Source organism: Rhinatrema bivittatum, chromosome 8 (assembly GCF_901001135.1).
Source record: "Rhinatrema bivittatum chromosome 8, aRhiBiv1.1, whole genome shotgun sequence".
Taxonomy (NCBI): domain Eukaryota; kingdom Metazoa; phylum Chordata; class Amphibia; order Gymnophiona; family Rhinatrematidae; genus Rhinatrema; species Rhinatrema bivittatum.
The window spans coordinates 205,485,608-205,506,437 of record NC_042622.1 but is presented as its reverse complement, the minus strand read 5'-3'; the positions used below and the strand labels follow the sequence as shown (position 1 = coordinate 205,506,437).

General features: G+C 46.7%; 1 protein-coding gene across 1 annotated transcript in view; it reads left to right on the top strand.

Moving 5' to 3' along the window:
- Positions 1 to 646: 646 nt before the first annotated feature.
- The window catches only part of LOC115097153 (NADPH--cytochrome P450 reductase), a 174,300-nt gene continuing 154,116 nt past the window's right edge, over positions 647 to 20,830 (top strand). The window contains exon 1 of the mRNA XM_029612705.1: positions 647 to 861. The gene's annotated coding sequence lies outside the window, so the exon portion shown is untranslated. The remainder of the gene's footprint in view (positions 862 to 20,830) is intronic.

The following is a 20,830-nucleotide window of genomic DNA, read 5'->3' as shown; positions in this document are numbered from 1 at the left end:
GAGAAGAGAAGCTAAGGAGAGGTCATAACAGCTGGACATGGGATGGAGTTTGGTTCACTATTATCTAGAGGGAGATGTATCTTGTTGTGTTGGCCAAGGTAACACTAGGAGTGGTTATGTTTGGTGGGTCTCTGGTGAGAGTCTTTGCAGGAGAAGATAAACACAAAAAAATGTTATGATACAAGGAGGGAATGCTTGAGAGGAATTTTAGCATTTAAAGTAACACCAAGTAGGTTTGGAGTCCCATTATTGGTTGGTAGTCAGAAAAGCTGGATAAATATATGAATGATATGACTCTACATTCAAAATAAAATGGCTATAGGGTAAACCAAGGGGAGAAAGGTTACATAAGAAGGAGAAGGCTTAATTTACCACTGAAGAATGGTGGATGGTTTGGAAGGAAAGAACATTAAAATAAGAAGAGCCATAGCTTGGTCGATCAGCAGTAAGTATTTTCCCAAGTTCCTGGAGGAGTTTTGAAGGCAGGACAAGGTAGCCCAAGGTCAGCTCAGTAGTTGGCTGATGATTAAAACAGAGGATCCAACCCTCCCCAGAGTCCCCACCCTGTTCCTGATTTTTCACGGTACTCATTCCCCTTCTTCCTTCCTTCTAATTTTGGTTTTTGAGACATCTCAAGCACATGTCCCCTCCGTATTAGGAACTCTCTCTCTCTCTCTCTCTATAAAGCTGCTCAGACTATCTGGGCCAGACGCGGCCGAACGATCCCCGCGATCTCCAGTTTCCAAGTAATTAACAGCTTACGCTGCTACTTATTCCGCCCAGCAGAAGCCGGCGGAGCATTTTACCGGTGACACAGCAGAGGATCTCTGGGAGAAAGTTGGAGCTGCAGGCATTTCGCAGGTAAGAGGGCAGGCAAATGAGTTGCCAGAGCGGTCTGGAGTGGCCTCCGTTGCCCGCACACTCTGGGGGAGAGCAGCAGAGCCCTGGTGATAAAAGTGATCTGTTTCCCCCCGACAGGCTGAGAGCGGCTGACTTTTCATTTGTTATAAGGGGGAGATCCTCTGCAGCGCTTCCCTTTCCAGCTTTGCCGAGGTTTTTTGCTCCACGGTGGAAGGCAGGGCAGGGGCTTTCTCTTCCAGCCTTTCCTCTTTCTTCATCCAGCGGCTTCTTCCTGGCTTTTGATTTCACTGTCACACAGCTTCATGGGGGTTGTTTTTTTTCTGACTCAGCTTATGATTTCAGTCATACTATTAATCCTTGCTCATCATCTCTGTCTTTCCAGTGAGCTCGGCTTTCCAAACACTGTAGATGGGCACCTTGGAAAGCCTTAAAAAAAAAAAAGTTATTTGTTTCCCCTCAAAAGAGTCAAAGAAGCCTGTAGGGCACATCAAAGATGCACAGCATGTAAGGGACTGAATGACAGCAGAAGCAGAGTCTGAAGGGAAGGAGGACACAGGGAAGAGTGGGAACTGCCTATGTGGGCTCAGGGTGCCAGGTTCAGTGCAGCCAGGGCTGGGTGCTGAGGCTGGGGTGTACATTGGTGTGGGCGGGAGCATCACTGTATATCCAGGTACATTTGACAGTGCCCTCTCTGTAAGAGGGGTGCTCTCGGAGACTCACATCTGAAGCGGGACTGATCCTGAGAAGCTCCTTTCTCTGGTACTGGAGAGGCGCTGATCCCTGGGTGGCAGGGACTGCAGTGGGTGAGAAGGGATGTAGGGCTGCAAGCTGTGGCTCAGGTTCAGCAGGGCAGCGCCGTTTCGGGGCTTTCAAGGCCAGGACCACATTTTAAACTTGGTTGCATGAAGCCAGTGTAGAGGTTTTAAACTGGGTGCCATCCTCTCCATATACTTTTTACATGCACAGTAGCACTTGTGTAGTGTTCTGTATGAATTGCAGACGCTGGGTTGTTTCTTTCAGGACCCCGGTGTAAATCGAGTTACAGTAGTCAAGGCAGGGGCGACTATGACATAGGCCGGGTTGTCTAAGAAGAGACGGAGATGGCCCAGTTGGCGTAGTTGAAAGAATGCTGCAGCCTGGGCCTGAGGCTCAAAGGGTCCTCAGCGCTGGCAGAGGAAGGCATGGGATTGGCGCAAGCTGCATGCATTAAAGGTTGCGTCCTAGATCTGCACATGCAGGTGGGGGACCTTCAGCTGCCATCAGCAGCACCAGCACCCACAGTCAGGGGATGTGGCGTTGCCTTATCACCTTCAATAGCAACAGCGCAAGTTAATGTTCCAATCAAACCTGAGCCCAGGTGAAGGAGGGCCCATGGCTTTCCAAACCCATCAGCAGAAGGACAAGGCCTTCCTCTCTCTCCATCACAAAATTACAATAAAAAAATATTGGTAGGGCTGACACAGTAGTTCACTGACAGAGGGCATGGGTTGGATTGTTGGGACAGGAGACTGCTCCTGGGGCCAGCCAAGGCTTCAGATCTGCAGCGCTGGGGTCCACAGCCCCTGGGTGGGTGCAGGGAAATCTCAGATATCTATGGGTCAGATTCAGGCCCTTGATTAAACATTCAGGAGTGCCAAAGACCATTGCTAAGTAAGTGGGTTTATAAAATAGTGACAATAAACCCAGGGAGTTGTCAGTGAAGTCTGATGGCACCGCAACTCAACCTAGAGGCTGGTTCTAAGTCAGCTGGTAGCCCAGTGGAGCAGGAGGAATCTGCTGAGCCAAATAAACCTGAAAAAATGTATATATACATATTTGTAATAAGAATATGTTTAATGAAAGTTCTATTTGCTAACAGAGTAAAGAAAAAGTGAATATTTCAGTTCTAAAAATTGTTAACCATAATGGTGCAGCACTTCGGCTGGTATGGATGGCCCTTAATAAAGGACCCGGCCGACCTCTGACTTCTTGCAGAGCCTATCAGAGAGCTGCTCCAGAAGCCTGGCATTCCCAGGCAGGCTTGGTGTGGGGCACTGGGCAGGGAGCAGCTGTTCTCTGGATCAAGGGCAAACGCTGAGTCACAGAAAAAAATATCTGAAGTTTAAAAGCTCTTTCTCCTTTCCAGAGCACATAGCACTGTAGTTAAGCACTGCAGTTCATTTTTGTGGCGCTGCTATTTGTAACTAACTAGGAACCTTATTCAAAAAGGACCTTTTTCCTATTATTTTTGCCTATTGAAAAAATATGTATTGAGCTTTCTAAAGTAATTGTTACAAAACTCCATGTAAATGGTCCAGTTGTCTCTGCATCCTCCTCTTTCCCACTTTTGGACCTAACAGGAAATATGTTCAAGGACTATCCTGCCTGCTACAGGTCTGGGAGTGAGAGAACAGAGAGACACAGAGTAGCCTGAACTCCCCATCATCTCAAAGCCATGTCTCACATATATATATAGTGTCCTTCCTCCACATGGAGTCCCCGCACGCTGTACAGAGTATTGCTTTGGAAGCATGCAGGTAGCCACCTCTGGGGTGAATGCTGTGGCATTACATTACATTTTTCCAAAGAAAGAGAAAGGGAAGTGTGCACCTAATGAGAGCTGGATAAATCGAGGCATTTTGAGTTATTTATAATTCAGTTTATGAACGGCTCTTTCATAATAGCTCAGAGTGATGGACAACAACTAATATTACGCAATGAATGACAATAGAACATCATAAAATCACATAAACTGACAAAACCACTTGCGCCACAAAATAAATAAATACAATATTTATTTATTTATTTATTTATTTATTTATTTATTTATTTATTTATTTAACACTTTTTTATACCGACCTTCATAGTAAAAACCATATCGGATCGGTTTACAAAGAACAAGGGAATAACTGAGACAATAACTAAGGTAACATTAACACCTAAAATTTGCACTAGCAAACAATCATTTTAATGGCACGATTCATATAGAAGTAACCGAGTTCGCAACATGCTTGCAACAAGACAGAGATCAAACAAATTCTTTAAAAACCATCAAGTCACTTGAAACCTTAGGGCTGAATTTTGAAAGCTATTTTTCGCACATAAATCCAGGTTTTACACATGTAAATTGCTGTACTAAAATAGATCTGGGCTCAGTTCAAGTAAAAATGCTCTCATAACCCGGTTTCACGTGTGCTTTTCTGCAAACTGCAGGGGCGCATTCCAGAGAGCAGGGCTGGGGCAGAGCTGGTGTTTACGTACACAGAATTCCACACATAAAAATTAGTATATATGCACGGAAATAGCCTGCACTCGTGCAATTGCTATTTCATCAACATCGAAAGTACGTGTAGACTTTTGGTTTCGCGGTCATATATATGGGTGACTGAAGGGCCGGGCTGCAGCATTTCAGAGTGGGGCCACCAGTTACGTGCATAGGTTGCTATTATATAAGCGACACGCCTACATTTGGCAACTTACTCGCATAATGTTACACCTGCTAATTATCATCATGTATAATTGATATCGGACTTGTTTATTGTGTATTATTGGCTGGGTGGGAGGTCAGGGTGAGTCGGGGAGAGTTCAGGCTGAAGAACCAGGAGGGTCTTGATGACTGGAGAAGGACTGGGTGGACTGGTGGAGTAGTTGGTAAAACAGGTCATTTCAATTATGTGTGCGTGTTTTTAAAAATATACCAACTTCCGCGTGAAATTCGGGTTTTCCGCAAGCAAGTCCTTCTTTGTACGGGTGTACTTTTTTAAACTAGTAGGAAAAGCATGAGCGTTCAATGCAGGGACATATCCACTCTCAGTGCTTTGCATGTAAGCATACATACACGGATATGTTGCAGGGCAGAACTGCATGTATTTTATAGAACGCGCTTATCGCATACTATTGTAGATCTCTGCACGGCCATGTACACGCGCATTTGTGGCCACATGGAGTTGTCTGAAAGTTAGTCTCATACTGTTTTATTTTCTCTGCCGTCATCTACTGTGTTACTCAGCAGCTCCAAAAGGGGACGCTTTGCTACTTGACCTGATGAAACTGCGATACTCATTTCAACTTTGGGCCATTAGTTCACGCGCATTACAGTTTGCCTGCTCATACTTATGGTCCTTCGTTTTCAGTTTTTATTTTAATTTTTTCTAGGAATTTCAGTATTATAACATAAAAAATCATTGTAAAAATGACTTTTCCATTGATAGTGCATTTCTCCTGTTTGTAATAACAAAGTCATCTTTGCACTGATTTTTTTTTTTTTTTTTTTTTGCAACATTGAAATTCCTAGGAAAGACAAAATAAAACCTGAATACCAAAGTCCCTACTCATACTCTGCACAAAGCCAGAAGTAGAGGTCAAATTAATTAAGTAAACAAACCAAGAAACAGAAATGACGGCTACCTTTCCTCATATGGCAGTGTAAATGAATCGCTTTGGTTGAAATCGTGTACTGAGAAGCTAAAGTATTTAAAGGCAATGAAACCATTCTAGTGACTGGGTGACAGCGCAGCTCCATGTCACACCTAATGGACTGATTCAGTCCTGGTTTTATCCCCTACTTTTGATTTCTTTAAGCAAAACGGGACTCTCTCTCTCCACATGCAAATAGAATAAAAAAAGGGAACGACCAAACTCAAGCTAATGCAAAAGAGCAAAGTATAGCATTGAAGAGCCAATATCACATCACATTTCAAAATAAATCTCTAAAGAAATGAAGCACCTCTCAAAATGCAAGCAAGTCCAACAGAGAAGTGCTCACTTACAGGCTGATACAGTTAGCCGGCATTTGGACGTGCGTTTTCGACGCGCTAGCTTTACCCCTTATTCAGTAAGGGTTAATAGTGCGTCGAAAATGCACGTCCAACCCCCCTGAGACTAATAGCGCCCGCAACATGCAAATGCACGTTGATGGCCCTATTAGGTATTCCCGCGCGATTCAGTAAGTAAAATGTGCAGCCAAGCCGCACATTTTACTTTCAGAAATTAGCGCCTACCCAAAGGTAGGCGCTAGTTTCTCCGGGCACCGGATATTAAGTCGGAGGTCCTGAAAGTTTAAAAAAGTAAAAAAAAAAAATTTGAAATAGGCCCACAGCTCGCGGGTTGAAAACCGGATGCTCAATTTTGCCAGCGTCCGGTTTCCGAACCCTTGGCTGTCAGCGGGCTCGAGAACCGATGCCGGCAAAATTGAGCGTTGGCTGTCAAACCCGCTGACAGCCGCCGCTCATGTCCAAAAAGAGGCGCTAGGGACGCACTAGTGTCCCTAGCGCCTCTTTTTACCGCCGGGCCTAATTTAAATAAATGTATTTACTGTATTGCGCGCACAGGAGAGTGGCCTATGCGCGCAATACAGTAAACATACTGAAAGAGCTGTTGTGGCTATCGGTCACATGGAGGTTCAATCATAGCAAATCTACTTTCGGGTGTAGGGCAAATGTAATGGCAAGAAGTTTAGAACAGAAAGAATGTTTGGAATAATCCTTAGGCAAAGAGAAAATGCTCCCACAGGTCTGTAACGAGGAGTAAAACCAGAACTGGATCCACCTGCCCTTTCTGACCTGGCGCTATGGGGCCACCCTGAAGAGGGGTAAAGGTGTTTTTGATAGCATCACATGCAGTGCAAACGGGAATGAGAGCAAAGGTGCTTCCTGTGTCAGCCTCACCTGAACTGGATGATGTTGCTAGCAGCAGGAGCCAGGAACACCTGAGGTCATGGTATGTGCGTCACGGGATATCGGAGATTTCATCTACAGCTTTGGCACGAGATGAGTTCATGAACTCAAGTCCTGCCCGATTTGATATCTGACATCATACAGAGGAATTTACTGTGGGAGAGCTTATAATGCTTTTTGCTGTGAGGAATTATCTCAGGTTTATTAGCAACTTCGCTCCACTCCCTTACTTTTTACATAATCAAGGTGGCAGTTCCATTTTTGTAGTCTGTGCAGATCATCGTCTCTCACAGATTATTGGGCAGAGCCTCTGTTCTAGTTTCATTATAGATCACCGTCGGTCTGAAGTGCCCTGGGGCTGCCTGGATCTCGTTTTCCCATTGGTTGATACTGAAGAGCTGCTTTCGGCAATGTCTCCCATGTTCCCTTCTTTTTGTGTGGTGTTACTTCCGCATCCGAATTACTCATTCATGGAATATGTATTTTACTAGTTCTTTTCTTTATCATCTGCATCCCTTGTCCCTATTGATCTTCACCATTTCATTTCTGCTGACGTCTTTATTATGCAGAGCCTGTGTCGGGGCTGCCACAGCTTCATAAAATGGAAGATGTACTATTTATTCCTTTCCTTTGCATTCTACCCGTCCAATAATTGGCCCCAAACTGGTTGCGGTTTATCTTCTGGGTTTACAGATTCGTAGATGGACACATACTGTATATTAAGGTTTTCTGAAGCATGGGGCAGGCACAGAGGATCTCTGAGGGAGGGGAAGAGATGATAAAACAGAGCGGGAGATGTGGATGGGTTAAACGCTGCCCATCTGCTGTTTCTATATTAATTGGGGGCACCCTATATCCGAGCTTCCAGAGCTGCCACCTGACCAAGGAAGGAGGAGACTGTTGTCCTAAACTTGTATCCCAATCAGGTTTGCCAACTCCCATAAAATGAGAGATTATTTACTGACAGCCCATTTTTTTTTTTTTTTACTATTAAGACTTTTTTTTTTTTGTTTGCCACAGTCTGTAACCCAGCTTATTGGTGCAGGTGTGGGTTTCTGGGAGGGATAGGGGACACCTCCCTCTGAAGTTCAGAGCCACTTAGCCAATTCGACCCTTGTGTTTATAAGACTTTGCTCTCTTCCAACGTTTGCAGCTTCTGCGGGCTGAAGGGCTTGCTGTTGCTTCTTTGGCTCCAGAACGTGACATTTCTGGCTCCCTCTTTCACGGTGCTGACATCAGAGGGAGCCAGAAGAGAGGTGCAGCCCGGAAATTATTGTGTGGTTGACCACCTTTATCCCAAGGCACTGTGGTATTTGTAGTTCCTGCTTCTGCTATTTGATGTCAGCACTGTAAGTACCAGAATGTATCTGGATGGGGTTTGCCAGAAATCCAGGGCTGAAAATGTCCCTCCTGGGTCCCCTGGCATCCCTAGGTATCACCCTGATATATGTGAAATGTAGCACTGTGTACATCTAGTAGCCAGGCCAGGATTTCCCACTAGGTAAGGGCCTAGGGGCACCAGACTGAAAGGGACGCCACCGCCCCCTCCTCTTCCTCTGTCCTGGCAGCACTTTCTTATAAGCACTGAGCGACAGCATCCCATTTAACCAGTGACAGATTTAGCATTTTGCTGACCCTTGGCACTCATAGTGCTGTCGCCCCCCCTCCCCCAGACAAGAGACATTAGAGCCGAAGATCTAAGTCACAGCCTTCTTTGCTCTGCTCTGTCGGCTCCAGGCTCACCTCATACCCTCATGTTTGTTTGTTCATTTTATCAGAATATGCATCATAGCGAGATACAATAAAACAGTTTACACTATACATAAACATAATAATAAAAACACATAAAAAGAAATAAAACAACATTCTGCCAATAAATTAAAATTGTAATTGTCCCTGAGTGGCAGGAGGAGAAGGGCTGGAGTAGGGTGTAGAGCACTTTTTCTTGCTCTCTTCCTTCCATCTTGAACCCTCCACCCCTATTGTCTGCACTGGAGAGGTTCAGCACAATGGGGAGGCAGCATTCTTGAGCTGGCCTGATGACCTCCCCATTTTTGCCACCCTAGTCATAAGCCTAGTGTGTCTATTGGCAAACCCAGGGCCTGCATCTAACCCACCCCCTTAAAAGTACCGGTGATTATGGGCTGGCAGCAGTCAGAACACTATAAACTAGAATTGCTGCAAGACAGCAGGCCCAACAGCTTGAGCAGTGCTTGTGAGGAAGTGCCACTAGGACAGAGCCCTCTTGTGCCTAGGGGTGCCTACAAGGTAGATTTGGCCCAGTTAATGGCGCCTTAGGAACGTTAAGCAGAAAGAGGAGTAAAACATGACTATAATAATAAGAGAAGCATGGGCCAAGGGAAGGAAGGGATATGGCCATAATAAACATCGCACAACTTTTATTCCAATAAAATATGAAAATATAAGAAAAAAATATATTTCTAGAGAAAAAGAAAAGGAATAAGATTAAAAAGAAGGAGGGGACAACAGGTAAATTAATATTCATCATGGCTTCAAAGCAAAGTCATTCTTAACTTGGCAGGTTGGGTCAGAGTCTGTCTGGCTTAGCGTAGCACAAATAGTCAGAAGGACAGACAGAAGGGTGGGAATGCCATCCTCTAAAAAGTATTGATTACTGCGGGTCATGCAGGCCTTCAGTAATACTCAGAGAGGTACCACAGCCAAGGACTGGCTTCCCTTGAAGCTCCTCCATTGATACTGCATCACTTCGCTTGTGGATGTGTAGCTGCTCTGTGACTTTCAGATCGCATCTGTCTCCCATCAGGGAACATTAATTTTGATTCAGTGGGCCATTACAAAGGCACTAGTGTAACTATCAGCATGCCTGCTCCTTGGTTTTCTTACATCCTCCTTAGGTCTTATTCTCAATTCTCTCTTTTTTTTTTTTTTATCAAACTATATTTTATTTCTTATATTTTCATGTGTTTTGTGGCAAAAAATTAGGAATGCATCATTAATAAAATGGTTCCAAAAAAAAACCCATCACTGAAGGTCTCAGTTAGGGTTGTCACCTCATCCCAGGTCAACCAAAAGAGTTGATCCAGTCCTGATTTTGTCCCATGGTATTCCCTAAGAAAATCAGATCAGCCTGGATCAGCTGACCTGGGGTGAGATGGCAACCCTTGTCCCAAGTGACCCAGTCAGACACACAGGAGCAAGATCTGCAGCAGGTCCAGCAAAACAAATCACAGTCCCTGGTCTAGAAGGCACAGCCAGCAATAACAAGAGGCATCTTCTCTCCACAGAATACCCTTGGAGCTTGTTCTAAGGTTAGCCACTCCTAGCTCATTATCTGTGGATCAGGTCTCAGGGGAGGAGACCTTATGTAACTTGCTAATCCCTTAGCAAATACTTACAAAGTGGAAATCCGAGTCAACAAACAGTGGAAAATAGCAACAGCCAGCTGGTCTTAGTAGGAGATTGTTGGCTAGGGTTCAATAATGACTTCATGGGCGTTATTCAAAGAGGATATTTTTCCCATTCTGATCCTGCAGGAAATAATTTTTGTTGGATAAAGTCCTATGTCTTTAGGGACAGGCAGAACCACTTTGAGATTTTGTCTTTAGGGGCAGGCAGAACCACTTTGAGATTTTGCCCCATTGCATCTGTAGACATGTTCTTCCAATGTTCTAAGAAAATCAGTTGATTGTCTCCCCTACCACCCTCTATTTGGGAGATTATTCATGGAACTGAATGCGGTCTAAACTAAAAATAGCAACTAAAAAAAAAAAGATTAATTTGTGATGACAGAGCAAACTGATAAAAGTGCACTGTTGTGTTTGTGGACCCTTGGGCCGGTTGGGACAGAGGATGGAGTGCTGTAGAGGTTCACAGCAAGAGTTCCCAACCAGGAGGCGGTTCGGAGGCTCTGAGCAAGCTGAGAGACTGGACTACGGTGGAGTCCTATGCGACCAAGGACTTGGTACCCACTGGGAGGACGGACGACGTTGGAACCTGGTGATAGAAGAATCTTCACCCTGGAGACCGGCACTCCCCCGGGAGGAGCCCTTAGGAGTCCAGCCGCTGGGACTTTTGGAGATTCACCCTGGAAGCCGAAGTCCCCCCAGGAGGAGCCCGTAGGGACACGGCCACTGGGACTTAGGCAACTCCCTGAAGGTGGATGATGGTCTGGATGCAGGCGCCTCCTGCAGGTCGTGGGTTCCAGATGGCTGGTGCCTCCAGCAGGTCGTAGGTAATCCAAAAGTCGGTCCAGGAGTCCAAAGAATGGTCCGCAGCCGGTCCAGGGGTCGGTGTCCAGAGAGCAGTCCAAAACCAGTCCAGGGGTCTGTATCCAGAGAGCGGTCCAAAGCCAAACCAGAGGTCGAAGTCCAGAGAGCGGTCCAAAGCCAGTCCAGGGGTCGGAGTCCAGAAGAATCAATCCAGCAAGGAGGGCAGAGCAGAAGCGGGACAAAGAGCAAACCAGGAACGCAGCAACAGCAGGCCGAAGACCAGGAATCTTGTTGCAAGGCACTGGAGTGATCTAGATGCAGGGTACTTATACCCTGAGGGCGTCTGATGTCATCCACAGCAGAACAGAGGGTTTTCCCGGCTGGCCCCTTTAAGAGGAGCTCCTCCCCCTGCACGCGCGTCAAGGGCCGGGGCCAGCCACCCGGACCGTCTGCATCTCTCCCGAGGAGGGAGAGACGCGCTGGAGGGCCTGCAGGCCCGAGGAAGCCCCGAAACGGCCCGGGCCGCCCCCGAGTTAGGTGGAGGGACCGGGGCACGGCCCGGGACCGTAGCATGCACAGAGGGATAAACTTTGGAGGTTGATGTTCAGTGAGTGGGATAGCGACCCAGGTAACTTTACCTGGCTATTCAGTGGAACGTACCTGGGTGACTTCAGGGCAGCGATTTTCCCAACCAGTCTTACCCAGGTAAATATAAGCCAGATTGTGCTAAATATCAGTTCTCATGGGCCAAAGTTTAGTTCAGCCCACAGAATGTGTCAGTCACTGCCTGTTTTTATTTGGCTACATTTGTCACAGGTAAACAGTTACCCAGATAAAATTTAGCTGGGAACTTTGAAGGGGCCTGGACATTTCCAGTTTCTGGGTTTTTGTCCGGATAACTCCAAAAAGCTATCCGGGCAAAACCTTTGAGTATTGGCCTGTAAATGATCAGATACAGAAGATAATCTCAACAGGAAGAAGAGGAGCAGACCACAGTGTTCGGTGTCTGCTGATCAGCAAGATGTCCACCAAACCCCACGAAATAATGTTCTGCTCTGTAGGTGGGGGCATGGAAAAAAAATTAATTTTAATTTTGTTTTATTTTTATTTTCTGTTTCTTCAGCATGCACTAAAATAGATACAACATGACATTTCATCCTTTTTTTTTCTGCCATTTTGGATGGAAGATAGCATAAAACAAAACCCAAATGTCGCCCTTATTGCCCTGCCATCTTAAAATGACAGCGCATCCCTACAGCTTGGATATTGGAACACAACACGACCCCACTCCACCCCACAGTCCCAGGGTGTCTTTTGAGCCCAATGCTATCTCCTAGTCATACAGATGATTTTGACGAGAGCCGGGGGGGGGGGAAGTTGACCAAGAGATCCCTTGCTCCATGATCCTGGCTCGTGGACATGATGTGCCCCAAAATAAAAAGATGAGAAGGGTCATGAAGTCAGAACTACAGCTACAGGTCCATAGATAACTGGGGAGAAAACCAGGACTGGCTCTGCCTGTCCCTGATGACTTGGATCCATCTGGTAACACTGAAGTTTGATACTCAAAACATTTGTCTGGGTAATTTCCAAAGTTATCCAGACAAACCTTTGTTTTTCTAAATTTCCATCCTTGCTCAGACTTTGTCCAGACAAACTTTCCCTGTGAAGAAGTGGCAATTCTGGGGCTAGGGTGAAAATGTAGCCAGCAAGCACTGATACTTAGCACAGTTTGGCTAAAGACAGCCGGACAAGGGCAGGCCTAAAGTTACCAGTAAACCCTATACCACGATAAGACCACTACAGGTATTACAAAACACAGCTGCAAGAATTCTAACTGGTAAAAGTAAGAGAGACCATATCACCGATACCCTAATTGAACTACACTGGTTACCCATTGAGCAAAGAATACAGTACAAAACCCTATGCACCATACATAAATTAATACACGACGAAAAGCAGACTGGCTGAACACGGCCCTTCATGTACACGTCCCTCATAGGAACCTGAGATCGGCAAACAAAGCCCTACTAACTATTCCCTCAGTGAAAACAGCCAGACTAACTCAAGTGAGGGATAGGGCCCTATCCCTAACAGGTGTTACCTTATCTTGATGGCACCTGTTTAGTTGATATAATTTAACACATTTAAGCAACATGATGTTATGTGCCTTATTGTGAACCGTTGTGACGGCACCTAGCTTAACGACGGTATAGAAAAGATGTTAAATAAATAAATATCTGGGGATATTCAACGGCACTTGTACCCAGATATCCGGGTAAAGTTCATCTGATAAAGATGTCCGGTTAATTTTGCTGCCTGCCGCACCGCTGCGTGTCTTCCTCAGTATAGCTTGTGAAGAATGCACCATCCAGGGCTTCTGGAGGTCATTTACTTTGTGCTGATGGCCAGAGACCCGCAAGTACTTTGAGGCTTAACTGGAACCAAGCAAACTTCGGTCAGGTTCTTGCTTTCCAGAACTGTAAAATTTCCCCGGATTTGCTAGAGGGTTAGGGGGTCTTCCTCCTGGTGAATCTGGGGAAAACCCGATCAGATCTGAATCTGATTCATAGACATCCACATTATTGAGTTAAAAAAAACCCCCAAAACAAAACATAACTGCCAAATTACTTTCACGGACCTGCATAAATCCTCGCAGATTTGTCAAATTAGTTTGCCAAGTCTTTTTAAAAGGTTTGTACAGTTCTAATGATGGAGTCTGAACTCTGGGATTAGTCACTGGTGTACATGACGTTGATCATTTGATCAGAGCTGCCTTTACAATGAAGCGGGGCCTGGTGCAATGATGAAATGTGAGGCCTAAGCACAGGGTGGCGAGGAGAGACAGAAAAAAAAGATGGCAGAAGGGAGGAGGGCAAATAGAATGGGGGAGAAGAGATGGAGAAGCAGAAGGGAAAGGAAGAGAGGAGTGGGGAGAGAGCCTCCTACACTCCTACCGAATCTCTTTATCTCGCTCTTGCCCGCTTTTCCCTCATCAGCTTATAGTCTGGTTTTTGCTGCAAGCTCCTTGCCCAAAAATATCCCAGTGAAGCCCTCCTGCTGCACTCCCTCTGTGAGACCCTGTAGGCATCCACTCTTCTCCTACAAAACCCACCACTTCCTCCCTCCCTCCCCATCGCCTCTTCTTTTACACGGGAGGAGCAGCCCTTGGCATGTCAGTTAAAAGCCCAGAAGCAGCATTAATAACGTTGTTTTTATTTATATCCTGCCTTCTGTGACACTTCAAAGCGTGTCACATTCAGGTACCGTAGGTAGCTCCCTGTCCCCAAAGGCTAACAACTTAAGTTCGTGCCTGGGGCAATGGAGGGTGAAGTGACTTGCCCGAGGCCACAGGCAGTAGCAGCGGGATTTGAACTTTAACGTCCGTGGTTTGCGGCGATAGCGTGCGGCTCTAACTTCTAGGATTACTCTGCACGCTATTGCCAGTGGCAATAGCAGAAGGTTTGCATTCTCCAGGGAAGCCCCGCCTCCCACATGGTTTTCATGCCCCGATAGGAGACCAATGTGGGAGGGGAAGGTCGGCAGGATCTGTGTCCTGTGCCCGCTCCCCCTCCTAGCAGCCAGGCCCGGGACCGATCCCTGCAGCTTCCCTCTAGGCGGAGGAAGAAGTCGGGAGCGCTCTTCTCTTGCCACCAGTCAACATGACAGGTCCGTCTTTATCGCTGGGAGGTGCACTAGCCACAGAGCCTGGATCAATCGCAGCGTTCACGCTGGCCACCAAGGATAGCCCAGACTTGGTTGCTGTCCCTAGAAAGTTCTGAATATTTTTTTGTTTGACCGCATAGTGTTATCGGTGATTCCTGCTGTGCGCACACAAACTGGTGGTGGCTTAACCACCTGCTCTTTATTTGCGCTATCTGGAAGTTGTTTACATGTCTGTATAGAACAAATTGTTTTATTTTGGCTCTTCTTGCCCTAATCGCGCCTCTCCCTAGGCCCACTGGTTTGTTCCACCTGCACGAGTCGCTCTTCGCAAACATGAGGGCGTGGCCTGGTAACGGAGTGAGACTCAGAGATCGGAGTTTAATTCCTGTCCTTCACACCTTCCCTGTAGGGCCGTAAGCTCTGTGACCAAGGGACTCCTTATTTCTGTAGCGTCTATATCAGTGGCATCCAACCCTGTCCTCCTGGCCACGGCTGGCATTGGGTGGAGGGAAAGGGGGCAAGCAGGGCAATTGTCCATATGTTTAACCTCCCAAGGGGCACTGCGGCAGATGGCAAGGTATGAATTATGGGGGTCTGCTGCCGTCGGCCTGGAGGTGAGAGGAGGCATGAAATTTTTTCCCTCCTCTTCTCGCCTGCTCGTTGTTTTCTTCTCCCCTCCCTCCACGACTGGTTTGCTGCCGGTGGTGGTGTCCAATAAGAGGAAGGTGATGCTGCAGCACCCACCTGCCACACCCAATAGCCTTCCCAGATCCATTTGCACAATACAGGCCCACTGTCACGGAATGAATCACACGGGACCCCGTGTTCTCTCAGGACCTGCCACGCGGTCCACGTAAAGAGAAGACTGTCCTGAGCGGGCCTCGGCACCGGCGCTTAATGCCAGGGAGAAGGCCTCAGAGAGATAAGGAGACTTGAAGTCGAGGCAAGAGCAGCGCTGGAGGTTGAGGTCAATTGACACAGACACACAGGTCACAAGCACGAAGAGCTGGGGGAAAGGGGTGGGGGAAAGGGAATAGAATTCAAGGACTGGCGGGAAAAGAGGAGGAAACGCAAAGGCTAAGGATCAGGAGGAAGGACTGGGAATTTTGGTGGGGAGTTCAGGAGTAGGAAGAAGAGAACACGGTTTGCAGGGGATGGAGGGATGGGACGTAGGCTGTAATGGGAAGATCAGGGAAAGGGCCATGGTGGGGAGGAGATATTGGAAGGAAGAGGAGGGAGAGGACCTGGGATTGAGGGGTGACTGATGGCGGAGGTGCCCTCCTTAGTTTCTGCCCTGGGCTCCAATGTGTCTAACATCAGCTATACAAACATGTGACCTCACAGCCAATGAGGAGATCGACATGAATATCACAGAGATAAATGTACATATCCTGGGATCCAAAGTATGCAGCTATATCTCATACTTATACTTAATGTGCATATTAAATGGGGAGATTCTGAAAACCCAACCCAAGGCCGGCGCTTCCTATTAGGCAAAGTAGGCAGGCGCCTAGGCGCCAACCATTAGGGGGTGCCGAAGAGTAGGGCAGCCATGTGGGGGCCGCGAGTGGCGGCAAAGAGGAGTAGAGATTCCGTGGGCCATGAGCAGCATCCAACCTGCTCGTGGCCCAGAGAAGCACACGCTCTCTAGGTATGAGGTAGGAGTCGGGGGGCGGGTCGGAAGGAGGTGTTGAGTCTGCAATGGCGCTTACAGATTCTTTCTTTTAGGCAATCCTTCTCATTGTTGAATTATTCATGTTTCAGGTCATCTGGAACCCCATTTCCTCTCTGCAGACAGGTGCCTTACAGAAGAAATGGCCCTCTTTCTGGCTTTATCATTTTGCCTGTAAAATACCGACCAGGAATAGATACTACAACCTCTTTTGTTCTCCTCAAGCTCTTCAGCCTTTTGGTTTCCGCAACTCTGGCCCCTTCCTGCACACGTAAAAGGTTTCGTGAAAGACACAGATCTGCAGCAGAACATACAGGTCGATTAGAAAAAAAAAAAATCATTGTCCATTAATCAAATCAATACAAAGGGAGACTGGATTGTATAAGTAATAAATCGTGCAGACCCACTCAGATTACTCCACTTTACCGCGCTCAGATGTGCACGGCCTGCAGACGTTTTCCATGTGCAATTCAAGTACCGGGAAAGGATATTGCTTTGGGATGGCAGCTTCGCCCCTGTTGATCAGATTTGATTTGTGCTGTTACACCGCTGTGTCCCTGCTCACCCCAATCTCAACTAGCTGCCAAAAGACAGAGCTGGGGGGGGCCCCCCCCCCCGAGGGTTTCCCTTTCTCCTGCCCATAGTCGCGGTCCTCTGTGAATCTTCCCGTGCTTAACCCGCCGATCACTGCAACAAAGAGCCAGGGCTGGGATCCAGCCTCCCTCCCTGCTCTCACCCAAACACATCTTCCTTACCGTGATGTGTGGGATGCACGGTCAAACATAGACACAAAAATTCCAGTACTGACATATAATAGTTCTGTTCTGCTGAGGCCAATGAGGTGACAAAATACGTGACCTGGGGGTGGGCACAAGAGGGCTCCTAATCTCCTTGCACTGGCCCTGCTGTCACCCCTCTACCCTCTGGGTCTTCACCCCCTCGCCTGGAATCCATTGCTGGTGCAAGAGTATTAGGTGCCATAGGCAAATCTTATACCCTTGCACCCCCATCTCCTGCTCTCGCCACGTACACAATTAAAAATGATGCATTTATAATAGAGTTTGCATGAAAAAGTATAGTCCAAGTACAGTCTTCTGAGGTAAAACAAATATCACAACAATTATTTGCATGCACTTCTTTGGTGTCACCCAGAAAACCCTACAAAAAAAGAACTTGGAACCCATATGGCATTAGGGAGACAGTAATGCGTGTTGGTGTGGGCTTGACCCTCAGAAAGCCATGAGTAAATTACAATTACAATATAAAAAACCTCCCACACCAAAACAGCACTAACTGCCAGCACTTAAAAAAACAACAACCCAACCTATGAAAAGGCAACACTGCAAATATTACACCAAGCCCTAAAACACCAATACACCTCAGATTAGGAAACAGAACAAACCAAGCTAGCAGAATACCTCTCCTCGGTCACACATGCAGAACACAGCAGACCCTCACCAAATACAGGAAAAAGAAACCATAAAGTATAAATAGAAACATGCAGGCAAAAACTGGTTAGGAAAACCTCAACAAGGCAGTCTCTATGCAGTGTAACAATGGAAAAACAGAAAACATCACAATCCTCAGACATTAATAAAATCAAGAAATAAAATAAATACATTAATCATAATAGTATAAACATACTAATAAAAAGAATATTTCAAAACAGCTGGTGAACAGAAGATCCATTAATTAAAAACTTATAAACAATTTGTTTTAAATTTCTCAAATACCAATAAAATATTTCAAAACAGCAGACACAAATAGCATCCAGAAATTAAAACGAATAAGGATAAAATAATTCACGCTCTTCCTACCTGGAAACTTTTGATTTCCATACACTCAGATTGTTGTGGATCAGCGAGAGAGAGATGCATAAACTTTCTCCTCTCTCATACACATGCATACACATGCTCTCTCCTTCATACACGCACATGCTTACTCCCTCTTACATACACACGCTCACATGCACATGCTCCCTCTCTCTCACACACATTCTCACTCACACACATGCTCACCCAGAATCCCTCCTACATATACATGCTTACACTCACATGTTCCCTCTTACATATACATACGCACACAAAATCCCTTTTTTTCACATATATATGCTCAGACGCATACATACACTCACAAACATAGCCCTGTCCTCTTCCTCTTCATTGCCGTGCAGCGGATTGGGAACTGCTGTGTGGCCCTGTCCTCTTCTTCTTCTTCGCCGCACAGCCCCGGGCTCTTCTTCTTCACCGTGCCAGCAGCTCACTCGGTCTCCGCCTCAGGCCGCCACCCTGTGCAGGTGCACGGCTTGCATAGTGGGTTGTGCCAGCCCTGGGCACATGCTGTCAACAGTATTGGGGTCATACAATATGACTGGTGTATTGTTATGAATACCAACTTCCAGGAGATCAGAGATACAGGTTGTAAACACCCCATTCAAATACATTGGAAATTTTAAAGTTTAAGGAAAAACAGACAGTGGGAAAAACAAACCATGACAGTGATGGCGAATTCTGGTCCTCTAGTGTTGCAAACCGGTCTGGTTTTCAGAATAGCACAGCTTTGCGAATTAGCCTGGTTCTTGGATCAGACATGTGCAAATATGTCGTCATGGACTGATGGAGTCTCCCATCGATGACAATGTATGAGTTTTCAGCATCTCCCTTTATCTGCCATTGATGTGATTCCAAAAATCTAAGTTTTGGGAATTCAGTGCAGTGTGTCAGTGCTCCCTCCACTATCTGTTATGATCAATGACTCAGAGCTAAAGATTGTTCCTCAGGCAGAGCGCCTTGGGTTCATAAACATTTCTAAGTTATCATTTATTGCCCAGATTAAGGCCATAGCGAGATCTGTTTTTTATAAACTGCGTCTTCTCCAAGGACTTAAGCCTCTGTTATACCTGGGAGACTTTCGCTCTGTGGTTCAGACCCTTTTGTTTCCAGTTTTAGATTACTGTAACTCAGCATATCTAGGTCTGCCAGCATCTGCAATTGAAGGCATTGTAACCTCTTCAGAATGCCTGTTGCGCCCGTCAGTCTCAGATGGCTGCGACCTCTCATGCTCACCTCCTTTTTTTTTTTCACTGCACCATGTAATCTGGGACGAATGGCAGCCTCTGCCAGTCACCGCCAACCTCCCTGGCGTTCCCAGGACGGCGTGGGCGCTGCCGACCGCCATTTTGCTTCTGGAGTCACATAGGCACATGCGTGTGTGCATGGGCCAGCTATGTACACGTCATGGTGGGAACCTCGGGGGCGTCCCCTCCGGATGACGTAGTCTCGCTACCTGTACTTAAGCAGACAGGCCCGATGCACTAATGAGTTAGCAAGGAGTTTCCTCGTTGCTGAATCCACTTCACTTGGACTACCGGTTCCAGTTCCTGGCTTGCTGTGGGAACGCTCTGAGTACCTGCTCCTTGGGGGCTCTTCCACGTTCCTAGGCTATCCACTCCTCAGAGGGCCCTTCCTGCCTTTGAACTCCTGTTTGTTCTACTTCACAGGACTTCTCTTGGAACCACGTCTTGTGAGTACTTCCTCGTACTACAACTCTACCAAGCCTTGCTGGGATCCCCTGCGTGTACTCCATACCTCAGGCCACTACCGCGTCCTCCTCAGCAGGATTCGCTTCACCATACCCTGCGCTGCAGATTGCTGCCTCAACTTCCTCAGGAACCTTCTGAGCTTCCGTACCTCTGACTACCTCAGTATCACCATCATCGTACAGTCATCCTCGGCATACCCCGCGCTGTGGACCACTACTGGATCTGCACACCTGAGGTAGTTCCTTCATCTCTGAGAAGGCTGTCTGGCGTACTCCACGCTGCGGGCCACTACCGGACTTGCGCATCTGAGGTAATTGCTCCACTACTGAGAAGACTGCCTGGTGTGCCCTGCTCCGCAGGTCACTACTGAATATCTACTTCTGAGATATCACCCTGGGCATATCCTTTGCTCAAGAACTGTATCTCTACTGCAGTCCCCGCTCCACGGGTTCTGCTCTTTCTCCTCTATAATAAAGTCTCTCTTACGGGTGTATCCTAAGCCTCTGAGACCGTGCCTACCGATGGTGAGGCCCACAGGGAGGAGCCCTGTGGGCGGAGTCATCTCTCACCTCAGCCCAGGGTTCACATCCATACCAAAATATAACAATGCCACGGCACAGAGTGCAAGAGAGGACATTTCACCAATGTTCTACGACTTCCACTGGCTCCCAATCCAGTGGAGAGTTGAATTTTTAAGGTGGCAACACTGGTCTAGAAATTACTGGATGCCAACTCACTGCCATGGGTAATTGTAATGTTTCAGGTATATACCAGGCACTTGCCATGCCAGTCTTGTTGAGACATGGGGAACACGCTTTCTCAGTGGCTGCCACCTACAATTTGGAATTCCTTGTCGTATGAGATAGGGATGGCAGGGAATGTAAAAGCCTTTAAGGGTTTATGTAAAGCCTTTCTCTTCAAGGTAGCATTTGCATAAACTGATTTATGGCCCTTTTTCTAAGTAGGCAGAACTGTGATTTGGATTTTGTTCGTTTTGTTTGTGTTTTAATACAATCTGTTTGCACTGAGTTATTGTGTGTGTTCTGGTGTGAGCCGCTTAGGGTCTAGGTGTAGGCAGCATGCAAGTGCAAATAAAGAAATGAATATAAGACCAATCCTTGATCCGCAGATGAAACCTGAAGCTGATGAAGTTGGCTTTCCTTCTCTTGTTTTTTTTTTTTCTTTCCCTGCTTGGTTCACTTGGTTTCCAGGCTTTGGATGGCTGAGTGACAGAGCTGCCTCCATC